General features: G+C 40.0%; 3 pseudogenes; 2 read left to right on the top strand and 1 right to left on the bottom strand.

Moving 5' to 3' along the window:
• Window positions 1-3,373: 3,373 nt before the first annotated feature.
• LOC112929922 (histone H3.3A-like) lies at window positions 3,374-3,813 on the top strand (annotated as a pseudogene).
• A 7,754-nt stretch (window positions 3,814-11,567) lies between these two features.
• Window positions 11,568-12,251, bottom strand: LOC112929938 (MOB kinase activator 1A pseudogene; annotated as a pseudogene).
• A 6,023-nt stretch (window positions 12,252-18,274) lies between these two features.
• Window positions 18,275-19,558, top strand: LOC112929937 (protein FAM47E pseudogene; annotated as a pseudogene).
• The last annotated feature ends 5,179 nt before the right edge of the window (window positions 19,559-24,737 follow it).

The raw sequence follows: 24,737 nt of genomic DNA, 5'->3' as shown, positions 1-24,737 counted from the left end.
ATGACCTCCTAGAAATTATAGTCCAACTAGTCACATATGGTGGGAAATAGCAGAAAGGTTTGCAAAAAGGACAAAAGTAAAAACAAACCAACAAAAAAACTTTTGATAACATAGAAGAGGCTATTTAGAATAAATAAGGCCATGTAAAAACAAAAAAGGGATTTGTTAAGCATGTGATGATGAAGTGGAGTGAGATGACAGTATTTTTCTTAGTGTTCTTGTATCACACATATATTTCAAGCCATTTGTAACTTTTTTTTTTAAGATTTTTATTTATTTATTCATAGAGACACACACAGAGAGAGAAAGGCAGAGACCCAGGCAGAGGGAGAAGCAGGCTCCATGCAGGGAGCCCAACGTGGGACTCGATCCCGGGCCTCCAGGATCACACCCCAGACTGCAGGCGGCGCTAAAACGCTGCGCCACAGGGACTGCCTGCCATTTGTGACGTTTATTAAAAGACTCAATAGTTAATGACGTTATGATGATCCCAACATCAGTTTCTCTTCCCTTTCCCAGTTTACAAGTATGGAAGTTAGGTTAATCATGTATTGTTTAGAATTATTCACATCTGCAGTATCAACTCAGTATCTTGAGATATAAATAAAGGTGTTAAGATATTGCCAATTATAGGACTCCTTCACTTGGGGCTTTTTTTCCCAAGATTTTAAAAGTTAAGAGAAACTTGGAACCACCTAATTGACAACACTGAAGCTATTATCTGGCCCTAATTTTAAGAGTGCTCCTGACTTATAGACCTTTGCATGCTCATTGTCTGTGATAAAAGAATTGTTCAGATTCATACATAATTAAAGTTTAACTCTTTATAGCATGGGCCCATGTTATTATTAAAGAATAAATATAGTACCTCAATTTTAAGTTAATTTTGGACTATCATGTTACTTACAGATTCAAAATCCAAATACAGTTTATCACAGGAGTATGGCACACATTACTTTGTGTGCCAGCTGACCACTTGACCAAAGGTTATCTACCCAGAACCTTTTATTTATTTATTTTTAAACGATTTATTTATTTATTTTACAGGGGGGGAGGAGCAAAGAGAGAATTCCAAGCTAACTCCCAGCCAAACACAGAGTGAGAAGCTGGATGTGGGGCTCAGTCTCAGGGCCCCGAGACCATGACTTGCAGAAATCAAGGGTCGGATGCTCAACTGACTGATCCAGAACCTTGTAGTACAGGAATTATAACTATTATCTTCCTGAGGAAGGGTCTCTACTAGTTGCCTGACGCAGCATACACATTTTGACAGGCCCTGGCTTGATACTGGGTACTGCATGACACAAAGAAACTGCAGGCTACTGCTATCATTCCTCAGATTTAGCTTAAACTTTACTTTCTCTGGTTAGTACTAGAAGGTCTCATTCATTTGTCTGGTTGTTGTTGGCTTTACATCAGGTGAGGCAGGGGATGACTTGGCCATGTGCCTCTCATCATCCAGCTAGCCCCAGGAACACTTGGGCTTGTTCAATGGTGATTATAGGGTTCCCAAGAGCAGCAAAAGAGAACAAGCAATTTTCAAGTCTCTGTTTATGTCATATTTGCTATAGTCCTATTAACCAAGGCAAGTCACATAGGCAAGCACAAAAATACTGTGAGAGGGAAATGCTCAAAGGCCTGGACAGTGGGAGGAAATCATTGCAGTCCTTTTTGTCAATAATATTCCATAATTATTATGGTAGTTCTAATTATATGAACTCATCCTCTGAGTTGCTCATGTTAAAAACCTCAAAGTTATTTTCTACCTCTTTTTATTTTTCCTAATATAACATGGGAAATCATTTAAATTAGTTAAATAAATTGATTTTGTGGGAAATCATTTTTCTCAATACTTTAAGAATTTTGCTATTAATAAAAATAATGATCACAAATCACAAATTATTGTTTTGATTAATCATACTTAAAAACTGAAGAGAAATAACATAATTGATAAACTAAAATGTTAAATTTATTTAAAGTCCCTTATAAGAAAATGTTACTTAATATTCCAGTAATATATTTCATTGTGTGTTTTCATACAAATATGCAGAGGTCACCACCAATAATAATAAGTGGTAATATTTAAAATTAGGAAAAAAATATTAAGTAGTACTCCTGGCTTAGGTGATTGTGTATATATGCCTTTTATCTGAGGTTGGCAGCAAGTGAAATTAAATGATTTTCCAAATGACTGCACTGCTCTAAAATATCCCTGTGTCTGCCTTCCCCCTCTCTGCCTCCTGATCGTAGAAGCACAGAGCAAAAAGCCCTCGAGTTCCTCAACCGCCATGTGAAACAGAATATATTCCTGGCCACCTAAAACCTCTGGTATGTATGGTTGTTCAAAACTAGTTTTCTAGACTCCTTCTATCCTTTTGAGCAGCTGAACAAAGGCTGTGGCTCTTACTAGGGAAAGAGTCCATCGGGAGTGCTGTGAACCATCTTACAATGACTTAAAGATGTTTATTTTTCTCTTATAACATAAAGTCTGAATATATATGTGCCTGCTGACTTTGATTCAGAAACTTGACAATGTCAGAACTGGTATGTGCTGATTTGACCTTTTTTCTCCTTTTTGAATCCTTATAAGATGGCTGACCCAGCTCTATATATTTAGCAGACCCAGTGTGATATATAAACAGGGGATCCAAGTGACACCTGGGTGGCTCACTCCATTCAACATCCAACTCTTGATTTTGGCTGAGGTCTTGATTTCAGGGTGGTGAGATCAAGCCCCAAGTCGGGCTCTGTGCTCAGGGCTAAGTCTGCTTGTCCCTCTCCCACCTCCTCCCCTTCTGCCCCTCTAAGTTCCCCCCCATGCTCAAGTGCTCACTCTCTCTCTCTCTCTCTCTTAAATAAAATCTTAAAAAAAAAGAGTATCCAAAAGTTAATGGTTCTTAAAGCAAGATTTCCCAAAGCTGAGTGATACAGTCAAGGAAAATAATTTTCCCTCTACCCTTCTATGTTCTTGCCTGAGATCCCCCATTATAAAAGATCGATAGAAGAAAAACAGAAGTTTAGTAACACGTATACCACTTGTATACCTGGAAGAGACCCAGGAAAACTGAGTAACTCCCTGAAATGGCCAGAGCCACCACCTTAAATACTATCTCCAGCTAAAGACAAAAGATGTTGGGGAATGGGGGAGCCAGTTAAGGGAGGTCACCAGGAAAAGCACAGTAAACACAGGTAACATTGTTATGCAGATATAGGTCTTAGCCTTCTCCACTGACAGATTCCTAGAGATTCAGAGTCATCCTCTTCTAGCAATACAGAGAACACCCTTAACAAATGGAGATTCGAATTGTGTTCGCATTCGCTGGCCAACAGCGCCTTAGCTCGCCAAGCTCCAGCCGAAGGAGAAGGGGGGGTAAGTAAGGAGGTCTCTGTACCATGGCTCCTACAAAGCAAACTGCCCGCAAATCGACCGGTGGTAAAGCACCGAGGAAGCAACTGGCTACAAAAGCCGCTTGCAAGAGTGCGCCCTCTACTGGAGGGGTGAAGAAACCTCATCGTTACAGGCCTGGTACTGTGGCACTCCGTGAAATTAAGACGTTATCAGAAGTCCACTGAACTTCTGATCTGCAAGCTTCCTTTCCAGCGTCTGGTGCAAGAAATTGCTCAGGACTTCAAAACAGATCTGCGCTTCCAGAGTGCAGCTATCGGTGCTTTGCAGGTAAAATGGAGGTAAGCGAGGCCTATCTGGTGGGCCTCTTTGAAGAAACCAGCCTATGTGCTATCCATGCCAAACGTGTTACAATTATGCCAAATGACATCCAGCTAGCACGCTGCATAGGTGGAGAACATGCTTAAGAATTCACTATGATGGAAAACATTTCATTCTTAAAAAAAAAAAAATTTCTCTTCTTCCTGTTATTGGTAGTTCTCCGAACGTTAGATTCCCCCCCCCCATGGGGTCAAAAGGTACCTAAGTATATGATTGCAAGTGGAAAAATAGGGGACAGACATCAGGTATGGGCAGTTTTTCCATTTTCATTTGTGCGTGAATTTTTAATATAAATGCGGGGACATAAAGCATTAATGCAAGTCAAAATGTTTCAATGAACACATTTCAGCAGTTCAACTTTATAACAATTATAAATAAACCTGTTAAATTTTTCTGGACAATGCCAGCATTTGGATTTTTTAAAAACAAGTTTAAAAACAAACTTTCTTTCTTTTTTCTTTTCTTTTTTTTTTTTTAAGATTTGATTCAGAGAAAGAGAGAGAGACTGAGAGGCAGAGACACAGGCAGAGGGAGAAGCAGGCTCCATGCAGGGAGCCCGATATAGAACTCCATCCAGGATCTCCAGGATCACGCCCCGGGGCTGCAGGAGGCGCCAAACCACTGCGCCACTGGGGCTGCCCAAGAAGTAAATTTCTTATTGATGGCAACTAAATGATGTTGGTAGCATTTTTATCATATAGTAGATTTCATCCATTCACTATACTTTTCTGAGTTGTCCTACATGCAAGTACATGTTTTTAATGTTGTCTGTCTTCTGTGCTGTTCCTGTAAGTTTGCTATTAAAATACATTAAACTATAAAAAAAAGGAGATTCTCCTTATAAAAGGAAGTTTCCCTCACAAAAAGGTAACTTCTACTGTTTTCAGTTTTTCTTGTGTCCGAAGTTTTTCAAAATTAATCAGCGCCAAATAATCCTTATGCCAAAGAAGCATATTTTTGAGGTGGCAAATTCTGTTTCCCTTCAGTGGCCAACAGCAAGTTACTAAGTTTTTTTTTTTGCAAGTTACTAAATTATCTGAGAGAGACTCACTCCTTTTTTTCAGCAAATGTTTATTATTATGTGGGGAGCACACACATTAGCAAAACAGTAATAGCCCTGTTCTCAACAATCCTATATTGCAAATTTTTTTCGTATAATGTATTTTATTCTGATGAAGTTACACAAATACATATCACTTTTTAAAGTGCACTTAACTTAGAAAAATAGACAAAGCCTCTAAAAGTTTACAAATAAAACATAAATTTTTAATGTAAAGAGCATTTTAAAATATTTTAGATGGCAAACAAGGCTTTCTACTTTTGATGTAGACCAAATATGTAATGTTATTCTATTTTTTAAAATATTTTATTTATTTATTCATGAGAGACCCAGAGAAAAAGAGAGGCAGAGACGCAGGCAGAGGGAGAAGCAGGCCCCATGCAAGGAGCCCGATGTGGGACTCAATCCTGGGACTCCAGGATCACACCCTGGGCTGAAGGCAGGTGCCAAACCTCTGAGCCACCCAGAGATCCCCAGTGTAATGTTATTCTATAACAAGTGTGTAACACACTGGTAATCCACTTGGATTTGCAGAATTCTTATTTGGAATAGAATCTGATGAGAAATAAATCTAAGTGAATTTCAGTGCAGGTGTTTCAATAAAATTATCACTACCACAGCCTGTTACATCAAAATCTAATGTAGGGGCACCTGGGTGGCTCAGTGGTTGAGCATCTGCCTTTGGCTCAGGTCGTGATCCCAGGGTCCTGGGATCAAGTCCCACATTGGCCTCCCCACAGGGAGCCAGCTTCTCCCCTCTGCCTGTGTCTCTACCTCTCTGTGTGTCTCTCATGAATAAACAAATAAAACCTTTTTTAAAAAAGAACAAAATACAAAATCTAATGCAAAACACAGTAAGATTGAGAATGTAAGATTATTATTTTCCCCTTTGCCAGAATTCTACAGTAGCAAAAATCACACCCACTCATTGAATTGAATGTTCAGAGGGGAAATAATGCCACTGTCTGAAGGCGCTCAGTGTTTGGTGTTGTTAAGAGAGAAGATGATGCACATTACAAATTATCAGAGTTTATTTGAGCAAAAAATCAATTTGCATCTAGCAGTGCCAAATGAAAAGTGGCTAGGAGTATTCTGCAATAGGCGCCAGGAGAAAGACTGCATAGAGAAAAGTGCAGAAGCAAAGAAATTATTTGACTGGCTTAAGGCTGTGTTGGCTATTTGTGCTTGGCTGTCCTTAGGTTTTGATTTCATAATCTTGAGGCATTTGCATGCTTAGATTAATTTGCTTATATAGGCCGCTACAACATGAAAGCCACCTCATTTAATTAATTTAGCAGTGTCAAGACCAGTACTTCTCAGGTGGCTAGGGTTCTAGGCAGGGGCACCAGTACCATGACTGAATCTACTTAGAAACAAATTTCTAGGACTTATACTCTTTGGGCCTGATTTTTTTCTGCTCATGAGGTAGTGATGTTATGTTTAAAGAAGGTCCACTTCTGCTTTAACCTCACCACTCAGGCCAACAGAATAATAAGGAAAACTTGACAAAGTATGGCAAACTGAAAAATCACCACTAGAATTGTTCTTGTGGCCTCTGCAATACTAGAAAAACTTTCCTTTTGTGTCACCAAAGTCATGGTGAGCATAGATGAACATTTGTAGAGTAACAAGCAACTACTGGAGCTAGGACTCTACAAGCCTAAGAGGAAACACTCTGTTAACTAGCAGCCCTGTAAAATCATCAGATTTATTCACAATCTGAAGAAGAAGTTACATCTGGCTACCAATATAAACTCTGTAGCACACAAAATTTTCAATATTTAGATAAACATTTTTTGGTAATATTTAGATAAACATTTATAATAGAGTCATTGTCCAAAAGTTGTTTCCTTTTTTTTTTTTTTTAAAGGACTGAAGATGAAGGTACCATGTTTAACTGCACAAAAAAGCAAGCACACCCCTTGACTGTGATCAGGTATAAGGAGCAAAGATCACAGACATTGAGAACTTAGGATTTCTGATTTGGAGGCAGAAGGGGAGGGTGGCTTTTGGAACAAGTTGCCCATGACAGACTGATTTCTTCTGACTCATCAAGATTGGCTCTTTGGCTATGTCAAGAAGATGCCATCCTCTTCCATTCTCATCCCCTCCCATTCTCCCAGGCCTTGAATGTCAATAAGTAATGTTAACATTAATGTTTAGGTGCACCTAGTGATAAAGTACTTTTTAAAAATTAAAGGCCACATTATGTGTTTCAAGTTACCAACAAACTTGTAATTTGTGTCTAATTAGTAATCTGTCTTTGGGGTATGATGATATTTGGTTTAAAGCCTAGTCATGAGGAAAGGGAGGATTTCTACTGCTGAAAATGAATAGAGAAAAGTGAAGACCCTTTTGTTTGAGGATACTAGAAATATTAGAAATGAAGATGAAAATGAAACAGTTGAATAATGTAAGTTAATTCCTTCTGAAATTAAAAAAAATCTAACAAGGTTTACTTTAACTTAATTTAAATTTAATTTAAAGTTGAGAGGCACTACTATAACACTATGTAACTAACTGGAATTTTAAAAAAATTTTATTTATTTATTTATTTATTTATTTATTTATTTATTTATAGATTTTATTTATTCATGAGAGACACAGAGAGAGAGAGGCACAGACGCAGGCAGAGGGAGAAGCAGGCTCCATGCAGGGAGCCCGACGTGGGACTTGATCCCAGGTCTCCAGGATCACACCCTAGGCTGAAGGTGGTGCTAAACCGCTGAGCCACCTGGGCTGCCCGTGGAATTTTTAAAAAAAGATTTATTTGTTTGTTTGTTTGTTTCTTTGTTTGAAAGAGAGAGATGGAGAGCAAGCATGAGTGGGATGAGCAGAGGGAGAAGAGCAAATCCCAAGCAGACTCCACACTCAGCCCAGAGCCCAATGCAGGGTTTGACATGAGGCTCGTTGCTGGGCTCAATCTCATAACCCTGAGATCACAACCTGAGCCAAAACCAAGAATCAGATCCTTAATCAACTGTGTCACCCAGGCACCCCAACTAACTAGAATTTGAATAAAAACTTAGGGGCACCTCGCTGGCTCAGTGAGTGGAGACTATGACTCTTAATATCAGGGTTATGAGTTTGAGCTCCATGTTAGATGTAGAGATTACTTAAAAGTAAACTCTTTAAAAAATAAGTAAAAACTTAAAAATAATTAACAAATAATAAAATTTATAATAAAAATTGGAACTTAATAAAAAAAGAAAAATTATACCAAACTTTACTAATTTTCAAAAAAAGAAACAGATAAAGCTGAGAGGTGGTAACCTTCTAGGCAGTATTTAAAAACCAGCTTTCTTGTTTACAAATGCTCATTGTAACTCCACAGACTGGCTGACATAGAATTTTGGATTAGCTTAAACATTAATTGTGGAATGTTTCATGTTGGGCTTTTCTCTTTTTTCACAAGTACATATCCCACTCTATATTTTTTATTTTTATTTTTTAAAGATTTTATTTATTTATTCATGAAAGACACAGAGAGAAGCAGAGACACAGGCAGAGGGAGAAGCATACTCCCTGTGGGGAGCCCTTTGCAGGACTTGATCCCAGGACCCTGGGATCACAACCTGAGCAGAAGGCACTCAATCACTGAGCTACCCAGTGCTCCCATATCCCGCTCTTTAAATTTACAAATAATGATAGATGTTTTCAGCCTCAGTTAGATGTCTTTTTTAAATCCCATATGTATTTAAGAATTTATTTAAAATTTTAAAAGAATTTATTAAAATTGAATATTTTTTATAATGTAGTGGGTAATAAAAATAAATGAAAAAATACTATCAAATCTCATCTTTATCAAAATCACCCTTTATCAAGGAAGTCAGCAAGTGACTATAAAAATCATAGCTCTAGGGATCCCTGGGTGGCGCAGCGGTTTGGCACCTGCCTTTGGCCCAGGGCGATCCTGGAGACCCGGGATCGAATCCCACGTCGGGCTCCCGGTGCATGGAGCCTGCTTCTCCCTCTGCCTATGTCTCTGCCTCTCTCTCTCTCTCTGTGACTATCATTAAAAAAAAAAAAATCATAGCTCTAAAATATAGAACGTAGGTGAATGTAAAGCTTTTTCTGTCTGGCAAATCTTCCAGTATATTTGTTGTGCCTTACTTTTTTTTAAAAAAGTTTTTTAAAAAAATTTATTTATTCATAGAGACACAGCTAGAGAGAGAGGCAGAGGGAGAAGCGGGCACCATGCAGGGAGCCCAATGTGGGACTCGATGTGGGACTCGATCCCGGGTCTCCAGGATCACGTTCTCGGCTGCAGGTGCGCTAAACCACTGTGCCACAGGGGCTGCCCTTGTTGTGCCTTACTACAGTCAAAACAGTCAGCTGGAGTTTACTAAGTCCTAGGACCCAAATGAAAAATGTTTTTTTCTTATTAATGGGGAAGATCCTTTTCATACCAACAGAAATAAAATAAGTTTGAGCATTGATACAAGAATTGTCAAACTGAAGAACACTTCTATGAGGGCTCAATCTAGTTCTTTATTTTTTTTTTAATCTAGTTCTTTAATATCAGCAACATGAAGGAAGATATTTTACTCATTCGCCTTTTATAAATACATATATTAAAGAATAGGTAGCCCATTGTACGTTTAGCTGTTCTATAAATTTTGTATACCTTCATGGTTTTCACTGTGGTTTCCCTTAGCTTACTTTTATTGGGATAAAGTTGGTGGACTCCCATGCTACAACATGAATAAAAATAGTGGCTTTGAGAGCTATGTTTGTGATAATATTTTCGAATATATTTTTTTAACCAAAATCTTCACATGTTAAAATTAATTTGAGTAATGCATTTCACAATAAAAATCTATATGGGCACCTGACTGGCTCAGTCAGAAGAGCATGTGACTCTTGACTTCCAGGTCTGAGTTCAAGCCCCATGTTGGGTGTAGAGATGATTAAAAAAAATAAACTTAAAAAAAAAATCTGTAAGATTATCTGTAGAAGCCTTAAAAGATATTATTTCTGATATATACACATACACTCTCTTAACAATTTAGATAGATTTATATGCTGACAAAATGTCAAACAAAGATTAAAAGATGAAAAGGACTTTTAGAAAGGAAAATTTGGTTGCTCCTATACCACATATGCCATTATTGATTAAAATAAAAATCATGTTTTTTTAAATATGGACACATAAACAGAAAGGTTTTTTAAAAAGATTTTATTAATTTATTCCTTAGAGACACAGAGGGGCAGAAACATAGGCAGAGCGAGGAGAAGCAGGGAGCCTGATGCCTGCCTTAATCCCGGAACTCCTGGATCACGTCCTGAGCCAAAGGCAGATGCTCAACCATTGAGCCACCCAGGCATCCCAAGATTTTAATCTATAAAAGCACTGCCATATAGACTATAAAATAGAATACAGTGGGATCCCTGGGTGGCTTAGCGGTTTAGCGCTTGCCTTCGGCCCAGGGTGTGATCCTGGAGTCCCAGTATCGAGGCCCGCATCGGACTCCCTGTATGGAGCCTGCTTCTCCCTCTGCCTGTGTCTCTGTCTCTGTGTCTCTCATGAATAAATAAATGGGACCTTAAAAAAAATAGAATACAAAATGATACAAATGTTCTAAATATTAAGAACACCTAAAAATGTCTTTTCTTAAATTTCTAAATTCAAATGGAATGAAACTTCTCTGATTATGTGATTGTGTTGCTATGAAATTTGGTTTAGAAGCTTGCTAATAAATTATTGACAGATATTCTCATTATCTATTAGGTTGTCACCTGAAATAGACTCAATTTCTTCAGCAAAGAAACAATGGCTAGGGCAGCCCAGGTGGCTGAGCGGTTTAGCGCCACCTTCAGCCCAGGGCTTGATCCCGGAGTCCCGGGATCGAGTCCCTCGTCGGGCTCCCTGCATGAAGCCTGCTTCTCCCTCTGCCTGTGTCTCTGCCTCTCTCTCTCTCTCTCTCTCTCTCTCTCTCTCTGTCTCTCATGAATAAATTAAATATTAAAAAAAAGAAACAATGGCTAAACTAATAAAGTGCAGCTTAGTCACCATATATTACAATTAAGTGTGACTTTGTGAAAACAACAGATCTTAGAGTATGTCAAAGTTAGGTATGCTCGTAAGATCTTGCTTTAAAGCCAGTCTACCATTGGAACAATTTTATCACTAGACACAGATAATGGGTGTTTTTGCATCCTATTTTCTCAGTTTGTATCAGCAGTTACATTAGTTTGCTAGGGCTGCCAGTATAACAAAGTACCACAAACTAGGTGGCTTAGAAAAACAGCAATAGGGACGCCTGGGTGGCTCAGTGTTTGAACATCTACCTTTGGCTCAGTGTGTGGTCCTGCGGTCCTGGGATTGAGTCCAGCATTGGGCTCCCTGTGGGGAGCCTGCTTCTCCCTCTGACTGTCTCTGCCTCTCTGTGTGTCTCTCATGAATAAATAAATAAAATCTTTAAAAAAATGTGAAATACATTATCTCACAATTCTAGAGGCTAGAAGTTCAAAATCGAGGCATTGGCAGGGTTGGCTCCTTCTAAGAACTGGGGGGGGGGGGGAAGGATCCATTCTAGGCCTTTTTGACTTATAAACACATCACTCTGATCCTTGCCTTCATGTTCACATGGCACTCTCCCTGTGTGCATGTCTCTGTCCAAATTTTCCTTTTATGACACTAGACATACTGGATGTAATTAAGATAACCTCATCTTAATTACATTTGCAAGGACACTATCTCCAAATCACATTCTGAGGTATTGGGAGTTAGGACTTTCAACATATACTTTTTGGAGAAGACATAATTCAACTTAAAACTCAGTCTGTAACAGATTGGCAAGGAGATAACTCTAGCAATAGATGAAACAAGAGGGCAACTGTGTTACAGAAATCTTTCAACCTAAGCTTCTCAATGAATTCCTGTAGTGGGGCTAACCCTCATCTATCAATGAAATCGAACTTTAGAACAAATAAAATACTTAAAGGATGTGTTGTGGCAGGCCTTTTCTTGTTCTTGCATCACAGAATCAAAGCGCTGTCAAGAAATATGAGCATAAACCTTAAACGAATGCTTTACAATAGTCCTTACCACAGATAAAAAGTTTTGGGAAAATGGGACACCAATCTTAAGAAGGAAAAAGGGTTTCATGACCAATTAATCCTGAACTCAAGCCATCAAACAGTTGATGTATTTTGGAGGACCTTTGACTGGGCCTTAAAATTAATAGCATCTTCCCAACGATATTCGGATCTTGGACCTGCAGTTGTGACTAGACAGCTTGCTTCAGTGCAGAGTTCTGACCTGGTTGAAGAAATCTACAGTGCTAACTGTCATCCGTTGGATGAGGTCTTTCTCCTCTGGCAACATGATTGCTCCTCTAGTAGTCTCTCTTCCCAGAGCGCTTCTGCATGTTTTAAGTGTTCGTACTAATGAACTCCTTCAGGGAGGTTCTTCTTTCACTTAAATGTATTAGAGTAATGGCTGCTGAAGAGGAAGCTCATCTTTTTCCCTCCCCAGGGAAAGGCCATTAGACTCCATTGCAGTCAGGATTCAGAGCCAGCACGCAGGGAGCCAAGAGGGGTAGACAGTCCTCAGTCGGCGGAAGGCAGAGACAGGCTACAGTTGTTCTGAGCTGGGATTAAACTTGGTGCAGACCGTGTGCTGCCTCTCCTACCTCACCAACCAGGAAAATGGACCCAGCTACCTTTCTCATAAGAAAAGGCTTCATTTACGGCTGCAATTTTAATTTTTGATATCAAATACCCAAACTAATATATATTTATGATTTGTAGTAAGTTATATGAAGAGAAAGGAAAAAATTCTATAAAGAACCTCAGTGTCAACAACTGTAAAAGGTGATAATATGCTGTATGTTTCAAGGATTAAATGCAATAATGCATGAAAGGCACTTTGCACAGCATCTGGGGTTCAACAATGGTCAACAATATGAGCCATTTTGATATTAACTTTTTGCCTTGTAATTCCAAACTTAATGTCTGCTCTGTTGAAATGTTTGCTGATTTATAGTGATGGATTCTTCTAAGGAATTTATAGTCTATTATTATTATTTACTGCAGTTAATTCACCAACTTGTTATTCTACCCCTCCATAAAGAAGAATTAAGTATACGTAGGTTCTATGTCCCAATAAAAGCATATATGGTTTCTTCCTATGCACACCAATCACAGGGTTCTATTAACTCTATTGCTGCCAGATAGAATGGACAAATTATGTGATATTACTTGTATTACTTTCTGCTAAAATTCTAAAGATTGATAGTATTTATAACAAGTAAAAATAAGACTGACATCTAAATCATCCTTGCCAGTGTTTACAATCAGTGTTTTATTTAGGTCTGTTTCATTTTTCTAGCCATCCTGCAACGTCTTACTATTTTGATTGACTTGAGCTTGATGCCACTTGGAAAGCATTCTTGGCGCATGGCACTGGGAGGGAAATTGCCGTCATTGGCAGCCTGTGTGTCATTCTGAGAGCATCTGTGTGGCTGGGAGCAATCAGAGTGCCTGTCTTTGGGGATGAAAGGATGGAGTTCCCCTCCAGAGTGTGGCACAGGGCTGACCCAGGGCTAGTACTACGATGTGTCTCTGGTGTCTTTTGCTGTTTTCCTGTGCTCATAAAATTGCAGGCAATAATGTGGGTCATAGAGCCATGTGATGTGGAACTATAGGCCTGAGATGGCTTTCGAGTACATCCTGTCATACATCTGAGCATGTGACTGTATCTTCTAGAGAATACTACTACTTAAAAATACTAACAACAGCTGAAGTTATTAATCTTTAATAACTGTCAGTCCCGCACAGCCAAAGGTAAACTTTTATCTAGTGACTCATGTAATTTCAGCAGTACATGCCTGTGGGATGTACTATTATTCCCAGATGAGCAAACTGAAGTTTGGAGAAATTGTAAATGTCCAAGGGACTATTATGGACACTACATGATTGCTAATTTTTTTCCAAAAATAATGTTGGATATGTATGTACTTCTTTAGAGTTTACAAACTTCTTTGCCATAAGTTATTTCCACTTGATCTTCCTCCTCACAGACTTGTGAGAGTCTGCTCTAAACATATCTTGCCCACCATCTATTTTTGCACCTTTCATCAGAGAAACTGGAAAGCCTTATCCATAGAATGTTATCCACATCCCAGAAACAAGGGACTTGAGTTTGGGTCTAAATGAGGCCTCCATGATTTGTTCTGGGCCAACAAAAGTTTCTTATCCAGGTCAACGGGTTTGGGTAAAGAAACAGATTTATCTAATATTCCCAAGAAACCCTTCACATGGTTGGCTGCGAGGACACCTAGCATCTACTGCTGCCTCCCTCCTCCTCCCTGGAGTCACAGTGAAGCTGCACAGAATCAGGAGCTGGGAAGTTCTTTCCTGGCCACTAGAGGCCAGCAAGCTGCTGTCAACAACCTTCCCAGCTGGAGCGTGCTGCTTCGCACTTGACAGAGAACGAGAAGGAAATGATCATTCCAAGTGAGGAAAATTATGCTAGAATGTTTTAGGAGAAAAGATATGTCATTTCAATGTGTACCACTGAGATGCTTGTGGTGTTTAAGTCCTCCCAAGACTTCCCCAAAAGGCAACCCTGAGCAAATTATTATTTTTTAAAGATTTAATTTATTTATTCATGAGAGACATAGGGAGAGAGGCAGAGATAGAGGCAGAGGGAGAAGCAGGCTCCCTGTGGGACTCGATCCCAGGACCCCGGGACCACACCCTGAGCCAAAGGCAGATGCTCAACCACTGAGCTGCCCAGGTGCCCCAGCACTGAGCAAATTAAACAAGTAGAGAACGTATGTCTTTGGAATGCCTGTCTATGTCTTCTAAAAGCCTGTGTGTTCCTTTATAGCATAGCGTCTTCCTTCCTCCCCATCCCTGTTCGAAATAAAAAACAACTTTAAGTGTTTTCTTTTTTCTCCCAATAATTTGATTTCTTGAACATAATAATGTCATGCCCTTTCTCTTCTCTTGGAGTTTATACAACCTTTGTGTCCCTGTATTTCTTTCTATTGCTCACTCCTCTCCTCTCTGCTGCACTTCTTTTTTTTTTTTTTTTAAGATTTTATTTATTTATTCATGAAAGACAGAGAGAGAGAGGGGGGCACAGACACAGGCAGAAGGTGAACCAGGCTCCATGCAGGGAGCCTGATGTGGGACTTGACCCCGGAACTCCAGGATCACGCCCTGGGTCAAAGGCAGGCGCTAGTTTAGCGCCGCCTGCAGCCCAGGGCGTGATCCTGGAGACCCTGGATGGAGTCCCATGTCGGGCTCTCTGCATGGAGCCTGCTTCTCCCTCTGCCTGTGTCTCTGCCTCTCTCTCTCTGTCTCTATGAGTAAATAAATAAAATCTTAAAAAAAAAAAACACCCTAAAGATAGCATCACACTTAATGGCTTCCCCCCCTAAAGATCAGAAATAACACAAAACTTGCTGCTCTTATCACTTTTATTCAACAAAGTAGGTTCCAACCAGTGCAATTAGACCAGGGAAAAAAGTTTTTCTGATTCGAAAGGAAGAAGTAAAAATGTCTTTATTAAGAGATGACTTAATTATCAATGTAGAAAATTCAATGGACTCTGCAAAAAAAGCTACTAGAATTGATGCTAGTTTATAAAGGTTGCATGATACAAGATCAATACACAAAAATAAATTATATTTCTATATATTAACAATGAACATGCTGACTAAAAATTACAATACTGCTTACAATACTAAAAATTATAATACTATTTACAGTAATGTAAAAAGCATAAAATATTTTTTAAAAACCTAGAGAAAAAATGATGTGAAAGAACTATGCATTAACAACTACAAAATATTGCTGAGATAAATGAAAAAACACACATGTAAGTGGAAAGATGTATCTTTTTCATGGCTAGGAAACTCAAAAATTGTTAAGATGTCAGAATTTATTTATTTATTACACCAAATCCTAATCAAAATCCCAACAGGCATTTTTATAGACACCAATAAACTGACTCTAAAATTCCTGTAGAATTTCAAAGGGCCTAGAAGAGTCAAACAGCTTTTTAAGAGAAGGAAGAACCTGAAGGACTAAAAAAAAAAAAAAAGAACAACCTGAATGACTAATACAGCCTAATTTTAAGATTTACAAAATACAAAGTAATCAGCACAGTACAGAAATGGTGTAAATACATAGAAAGCAACAAAACAGAAAAGTGTCCAGAAATGTACCCACAGAAATATGGACAATTTATATCTACCAAATTACAAAGGTGAATCGGTGGAGAAAAGCTTCTCTTTCAAAAAAAAAAAAAAATTCTGGAACTACAGGATATTCACAGGTAAAAAATAAAAATTAAAAATTAAAAACCTTACAGGGCCACTGGCTGGCTCAGTCAGAAGAATGTGAGACTCTTGATCTAGGGATCATGAGTTCAAATCCCAAGCTGGGTATAGAGATTACTAAAATAAATAAAAACGTTTTTAGAAAAATATTTTATTTATTTATTCATGAGAGACGGGGCGGGGGGGGGTGGGTGGCAGAGACACAGGCAGAGGGAGAAGCAGGCTTTATGCAGGGAGCCCGATGTGGGACTCGATCCTGGGACTCCAGAATCATGCCCTGGGCCAAAGGCAGGCACTAAACCGCTGAGCCATGCAGGGATCCCTAAGATAAATAAAAACTTAAAAAAAAATAATGATTCATATCTTGCATCATCTAAAAAATTAAATTTAAATATAGAGGACAGATTTAAATGCAAAACCTAAGATTATGATTTATTAGCACAATGAAAAACACCTTTATGACCTTTCCATAGGGAAAGCTTTCTTAGATACAACACAAAAAGAACAAACCATAAAAAAATAAACTGATAAACTGGACTTCATCAAATGTAAAAACTCCGCTCTTTGAAAAACACTGTTAATGGGATCCCTGGGTGGTGCAGCGGTTTAGCGCCTGCCTTTGGCCCAGGGCGCGATCCTGGAGACCCGGGATTGAACCCCATGTCGGGCTCCTGGTGCATGGAGCCTGCTTTTCCCTCTGCCTATGTCTCTGCCTCTCTCTCTCTCTCTCTGTGTGTGACTATCATAAATAAATAAAAAATTTAAAAAAACTTTACAAAAAGAAAAACACTGTTAAGGGAATGAAAACATAAGTCATAGATGGAGAGAAAAAAATTTTTTTTGGAGAGAAAAATTGAGAGAAAAATTTACAAATCATGTATTTGGTAAAGGACTTACATTTAGAATGCACAAAGAAGGGATCCCTGGGTGGCGCAGCGGTTTGGCGCCTGCCTTTGGCCCAGGGCGCGATCCTGGAGACCCAGGATGGAATCCCACGTCAGGCTCCCGGTGCATGGAGCCTGCTTCTCCCTCTGCCTGTATCTCTGCCTGTCTCTCTCTCTCTCTGTGACTATCATAAATAAATAAAAATTAAAAAAAAATAAATGATTAGAATGCACAAAGAACTCAAAAATCAATGATATAAGGCAAAACAATTCTATTTTATTTTAAAGATGTTATTTATTTGAGAGAGAATGAGAGTGCGTGCACAGAGGGAGAGAGGGAGGAGAAGCAGACACCCCGCAGAGCAGGGAGTGGGAGCCATCTACCCAAGCACCCCAAAATCACAACCCCAACAGAAGGTGGATGCCCAACAGACTGAGCCACCCAGGTGCCCCAAGATAATACAAGTTTAAAATGTTTGAAAAATTTGAAAAGATACCACAGAACAGATAAATGGCAAATAAGCACGTGAAGAGATAGTTATTAGGGAAATGCAAATTAAAAGCACATTGAGATACCACTACACACTTATCAGAATAGCCAAAAAAATTTTTAAAAAAATTTTTATTTATTTATTCATGAGAGACACAGAGAAAGAGAGAGGCAGAGACACAGGCAAAGGGAGAAGCAGACTCCATGCCGGGAGTCCGATGTGGGATGTGATCCCGGGACTCCAGGATCACGCCCTGGGCCGAAGGCAGGCGCTCAACCGCTGAGCTACCCGGGGACCCCCTTGAATAGCCAAAATTAACATGACTAACCATACCAAGTGTTGGGAAGTAGGTGGAGGAAGTGCAATTCTCATACACCACCAGAAGGAATATTAAATATTATAACCACTTTTCGGAAGTTTGGTGGTTTCCTAAAATGTTAAATAAACATCTATCATGTGCTTCTGCCATTCCTCTCTCCTCTAAAGTTTAACTAAGAGAAATGAAAGCACATAGGTGCACAAAGACATAAACACATATATTTGTGGCACCTTTATTTGTAATAGCCTCAAATTGGAATCAATCCAAATGTCCGTTAAAAGGCGAATGGATAAATTGCGGAGTACACCCATATAATGGAACAGTATCCCATAACAGAAAGAAATGAACCTTCGTGGCCCATTCCGAGAGAAAGCTGCACACGGCCCCTGCATTGACCAACCTCAGGAAAGAATCTGGCTGCGCCGGGTTACGCAGTCTCCTAGCAACCGAAAAACAAACCACAGAAGCTGGTGGTCACCCAGGGACCAGAAGTACCATGGCAGACAAGAAGTGGCTGTTAGGGCCTGGGCCACTGGAACCAATGCCCCTGGGCATGAACTGCAAGCCCTGGTACAAAGACAAGTTACCTTCCAAGTGTTTCGCAAAGCACAAGAACAAGCTTCTGAATTTCCCCACTTCTCTGGATAGCCGGCAGTGGGTATTTGTGAAAGAGGGGCTGGACGACTTCAGGAGGGGATGTCCATCTTGTGAAGATCTGATCACTTACGGCCCTAAGGAAGGCTTTCTTCCCGTGATTGCTCACAGAGTTCCCAAACCTGCCCCCAAAAAGAGTCAGAAAAAGCTGACCAAGGAAGCTGACCTGTTTTCCAAGCTGTCACCAGCCCAGCAAGCACGGAAGGCATTCATTGAGGACATTGAAGCCCACCTGACCGAGCATCCCTTGGCTCTCTACCCAAGTCTGCAGGAAGATCTACCTCCAGACCTGTTATTAAAGGTGCTAGAAGTGCTTGATCCTGACAAGAAGCTGAAGGACACATGGGCTTACTGTCAGAACCCTGAGAAAAGAATGAAGTCCCCCACAAAGCTTTGTGAGAAAAATCCTGCCAAAGTCTACCTAAAACCTCCCAAGAAGACTCCTGGGTCATGTCCAGATAAATTGCCTCATGAAGAAAAGGAGTCAAGCACAAAGGATTTGCTCAAAACTCCTCCTCTTCATAGAAGAATACCAAAAGGAGTCCGTAAATTCTGCAAATGGGTTGCTACTTTTGGAGACTTGGGCATTGATGAAGAGTTCATCATGAAACAGTTAGAAATTGGCTATGAGCACAAACCAACCTATGACATATGCTGCATGAAGAAAATAAACCATGTTCCTTTGGATCTAAAGTACAGAGAGGGGCTAGATAAAATGGAAGATATAAAATTCTCCTTATACTGGGAAAACTGGGAGAGGAAACTCCAGAAACGAAAGAATCCTTATAAACCCAAATGGGTAAAGATGAGGTATGGAGCATGGTACCTGAAGCCCAAGTTGTGGAAAAAGCTAATAAATGATGAACCTTTAATTGACCCCAACTTCTCATTTGAAGCTCAAGACGGGAGATATGGAAAGAAGCTCCCTGAACAGGATATTCTTGAAGATCTTTATGGAACAATTGCCTTTAAAGATTTCATTCTAAGCAAGGGCTACAGGATGCCAGTCATCCTTGAGAAGTTGTTCACCAGGAAGGGATGGAAATATGATTCTGTTAGGACTCCTATACACCGAGTAATAAAAATACACCCAATTTTAAAAGAAGATTCACATGAAGATGTTTAAACAGTTTTCTATTTACTACTTGATCTCTCTCTCATTTTAACATCAAATAGAATTCATGATGAGTATCCCATTGTGTATGTGCAACTTTGATTTCACAATATCTGTCAATGTAATACCTAATGCTGATAAACATTCTTCAGTGACCTTCTGCTTGGGCTCATAAATATTTTATTGACTATGAAATCAATATTCATATTACTCTTCTTACATTCTTATAGCATGGTGAATATTAGATGATTATATCAATTATTTATAAAAATAAAAGTATAAATAAAAGAATTACTTAAAAAATAATCTATGTCAGCTGTAATATGAAAGGAATCTCAAAATAAATGTGCCAAGCAAAAGAGACTTGTGTAGTTCTGTTGATATTAAAACTGTAATGAAATAATTATAACAATGATTTTTGTAAAGCAAAACTTAAAATTCATAGCTAAAGTAATGTTAGCTTCATTTAATAATAAAATTGTTATCTCACCTTTCAGGATTTCATCAAGCCCCAAAACCAGATTGAAAGCTATTCATCAAAATTAGAGGTGAAACTTTAGTTATGCTGTTTTATCATACCTCCCAACTGAATATATTAAAAATTTTTCAACATATTCATAAAAATTCACCATGAAAGAGTGTTTCTATATCATATAACATAGGTGTGGAAAAGCAAGGAACTTCAGGTCCATGGAAAATCTAGTATACACAGTAGGTATGTGTAAACAAAACTATACAGCAACATCAAATATCCTCACATATTCAAGTGAAATTAATCTTTGCATTTCATGAATAGCAATTTAAAATTCACTGAAATTTAAAATAAGAAATCAAGCAACTTCTTTATATTTCCAAAATAACAGGTAAAACTGTATGGGACAAGTAGATCTGAATTTAGAAAGATTTGTAGCACAGATCTAAAGCACATTTCTATTTCCAATGATGAAGGAATCCATCAATATATGGAAGTATATGCATATATTTCATCCTTGTAAGAAGGGAACACAAGCCCTCAGGTTGTATTATCCACTAACAGCCCTATTGCAATCAAATCCCCTTTCACTTCCTCTTCTTCATTAAAGTTTATTAGTGTCTAAATTACTATCTTGCTCTCTGTGACTACTCGCATTAACATTCTTGATGATTTAAATATTCACAAAGACTATCCATTCAAATCCTGATAATAGCTCTTTTTTTTCATAGAAAAAATTATTTTCTTTACTTGGGCACAAATATACACACACATGCTTATACATTAGGTTCAAACATATAGGTGATCTTAGCCTTTTTGATGTTTAAGTAAGGAGAGTAACAGTAAGACCTGTATGCTCCTGAATCTTAAAGATTACAGATGTGTGTATTTTTTTAATTGAGTTATAACTTTCACACAATACTCTATTAGTTTTAGGTGTACAATATACGGACTTTGACATTTGTCTACAATGCAAAATGGTCACAATAGTAAGTCTATCATCTGTTATTTTGCAAAGATAATATTGTGACTGACTATACACCTCATGCCATACATTTCCATGACTTATTTATTTTATACCTAGAAGTTTGTACTTTAAAAAAAAAAAAAGATTTTGTTTATTTATCCATGAGAGACAGAGAGAGAGAGAGAGAGGCAGAGACACAGGCAGAGGGAGAAGCAGACTCCATGCAGGGAGCCCGGCATGGGCATGGGACTCAATCCCAGGTCTCCAGGATCAGGCCCTAGGCTGAAGGCGGCACTAAACCGCTGAGCCACCTGGGCTGCCCGAAGTTTGTACTTCTTAATGTCCTTTATCCATTTCACATCCCCCCAACCCCCATTACCTCTGGCAATCACCAATATGTTCTGCCTATCTATGACTTTGGACTTTATTTTGTTTCTTTGCTTTGGCTTTTAGATTCCACATGTAAGTGAAATTATGTATTTGTTTCTGTCTGAATTCTTTCACTTAGCATAATATACTCAAGTTCCACTCATGTTGCAAATGGCAAGATATCATTCTTTTTTATGGCTGAGCAGTTTTTCATTGTATATATATACTGCATCTTCTTTACCCATTCATCCCTCGACGGGCACCTAGGTTGTTTCCGTATCTTGTCTAATTGCTGCACATTACTGTCAAAGTCTTTATTGGGTAGGGTCACTGCCCATACTCTGAGGTCTGAAGGAGGCATTGACTGGGCTCTGCAGTTAAGTGGTCTGTCAGCTGGTCCCCATGGCCAAGTGGGATCACTGGCTAAGCTCTGCAAGTGCTTTTGATCAAGTAGGGTCACTGTCTGTGTTCCATTGTTGGGTGGTCTGCTGCTTAGACTCTGACTTTAGGGCAGCCCGGGTGGCTCAGTGGTTTAACGCTGCTTTCAGCTCAGGGCATGATCCTGGAGACCCGGGATCGAGTCCCACTTCGGGCTCCCTGCACGGAGCCTGCTTCCCCCTCTGCCTGTGTCTCTACCTCTCTCTCTCTCTCTCTCTCTCTCTCTCTCTGTGTCTCTCATGAATAAATAAAATCTTAAAAAAAAAAAAAAGACTCTGACTTTAGACAGGGCAGCAGGCTAGGATTTGTGATTGGGCAGACTACTGGCTGTGCTCCAGGACTGGACCATTTTTGGTGAATGGACTCACTGCCTAGGGAGGGCTGCAGGCTGTGCTCAGCCACTGAGCAGGGCTGTATGCTGGGCTCCACAGCCAGGAAGGTATTCAGGATAGGTTCAAAGGCTTCACAGGGTCACTGATGGGGCTTCCTGATTGGGCAAGCTCAGAGGCTATGCTCTGCAGTTGGACAGGGCTGCTGGCCTGCCACCCTGCTTGGGTAGGGCCATAGGATGGGCTCTATGGTTGGGGCAGAATGCTGGCCAGGGACCCAATGTAGGTAGAACTGCTGACATGCTTCCAGATCAGAGAAGACCACTGTCTTCACTCTGCAAGTGGGCAAAACTGCTGGCTGTGCTCTGATCAGGTAACCACTGCCATGGTACACAGTCCATCAAGATCCACATGCTGGTTGTTGTGAGCCCCTTTCTCTTTATTTCTAGCTGATCCTAGGTAGTCTAGCCTTCCCAATTTTCCCAGTGTTCCCTATAAGACAAGATAAAAGTGGACCTCCCAGGAAGCTTTCCATAGAGTTGGGAAACCTGGATGTTCATATTGGGTTCTTTTCTTCCCACTGAAGGACCCTCTTGGTGTCCTTCTTGAGAGAGAAGTGGTGGGACTCTGTGTTGGCCTGGGAGTGGGGCTATGTGGTCAAAGTGAAACTACTCTTCTTACATTTCTAATGTGTTTTTTTTCAGTTTTAGTGGTTCCAGGGCTAGGGTACTTCAGCCTAACTGCTGCATTCTGGGATTTTCACAAAAACACTCTTTTTTTTTTTTTAAGATTTTATTTATTCACTCATGAGAGACACAGAGAGAGAGGCAGAGACAGAGGCAGAGAGAGAAGCAGGCCCCATGCAGGGAGCCTGATGTGGGACTAGATCCCGGGACCCCAGGATCACGCCCTGGGCCAAAGGCAAGCACTCAACCACTGAGCCACCCAGGTGTCCCATACAAAGGCATTCTTGTCTATACGTAGTTGCTAGTTGGTCTTTCTGTGGGGGAAACTAAAGCCAGGAACTTTTTATTTTGTCATCTTGCTGAATTCACTCCAACAACCATACTTTCTTTCCAGCATCCAGTGGGAAATAACTAATTTCTAAAAATCACTCAAATCTTAGTTGAGAAGATGGTGGCGGAGTAGGAGTCCCCTGGGCTCATTTTGTCCGGTGAACAGAACTAGGTAACTAGCAAATCATCCAAAGTAGCCCAGAGATGGACTTAAATACTGACAGAAAACAAACAAACAAAACAAAACAAAACAAAACAAAAAAACCCTCCACAACTTAAGGGAGAGAAGAGACCACACTCAAGAAGGTGAGGTGTGTTGGGCAGCCCCAGTGGCGTGGCGGTTTGGCGCCGCCTGCAGCCCGGGGTGTGATCCTGGAGACCCGGGATCGAGTCCCACGTCAGGCTCCTTGCGTGGAGCCTGCTTCTCCCTCTGCCTGTGTCTGTGTGTGTGTGTCTCTCATGGATAAATAAATAAAATATTAAAAAAAAAAAGAAGGTGAGGTGTGTGGAAATGGGGTTTAGGGGAGAAACAAATCATGGCTGCTGCAGAAGGGAGGGAGCCATGATCATGGAAAAGGATTGAGAGAGAGACAGAGGAGCACACAGGGAAATGCAGAAGGAGAATGTTTCCCCGAAGTCATTAGCTTGGAAAACAAGAGGAGCTGAATTAAGTGAGTTCTTGAAAACAGTGGGGCTTATAGCCTGGAAGTTCTAAAGGTCAACAGGCTTGGCTGGGATAAAACATCGAGGGCAATATGCTGCCCCTGGAGAGAAGGCAAGCAAACAATCTAGGGACAGACAGCTTGGAAACAGCAATCTAAAGAATGCCTGGGGCACACAGTGGGAAGATTATTTGCTCTTCTCTGAGTGCATCCCTCAAAGGCAGCTTTCATGGAGACAGCTTTCCATCTCGAGGAACAAAGGAACTGGCCGGCACCATTTCCCTCTCCTACCCCTTAGTATAAACACAGAGCCACCTGTGGGTAGCAGGGCAGTGCTTATAGTGGCTGTCTAACTTGCTTACACCAAGCCCCACTCCCCTGTGCTTCTGTGGAATGGCCCTTCTTAGTCACACATCCCTCAGTCCCAGTGTGGCAGGCCACTCACCCAGCAGACCAACACAAAGCTCTGGCCACATCAAGTCTCTCTACCAGTTTTGCAGGGCCTCGGTTCCAGAAGAAGTAGTGAAAAAACTCATTTCATAAGCATACCAGAGCACACCAAGTTAAAACTCACCACATTCAGGCCAGGGACCAAACACTGCCTATGGCAGGCAAGAAGAGCCTCTGTAGATAACTGGCCTGAAAGACAGAGCACCCAGAATACAATAACAGAGCACATGCAGCACACACGAGAGACACTCTGAAGTGCCAGGCCCTGGGTACTACATGACCTCTTCTTCAAAAGACCATTAGTTTGAGGAGTAGGAAACATAACTGGCATTTCTACACATAGAAGGCAGAGACTTAGACAAAATGTAAAGACAGAGGAATTTATCCCAAATGAAAGAACAAAATAAGGCCATGGTCAGAGATCCAAGCAAAATAGATATAAGTAACATGCTTGATGGAGAATGTAAAACAACAGTCACAAGGATACT

Source organism: Vulpes vulpes, chromosome X (assembly GCF_048418805.1).
Source record: "Vulpes vulpes isolate BD-2025 chromosome X, VulVul3, whole genome shotgun sequence".
Taxonomy (NCBI): Eukaryota; Metazoa; Chordata; class Mammalia; order Carnivora; family Canidae; genus Vulpes; species Vulpes vulpes.
The sequence above is the reverse complement of the archived record's forward strand: the minus strand, read 5'-3'. Positions and strand labels throughout refer to the sequence as shown.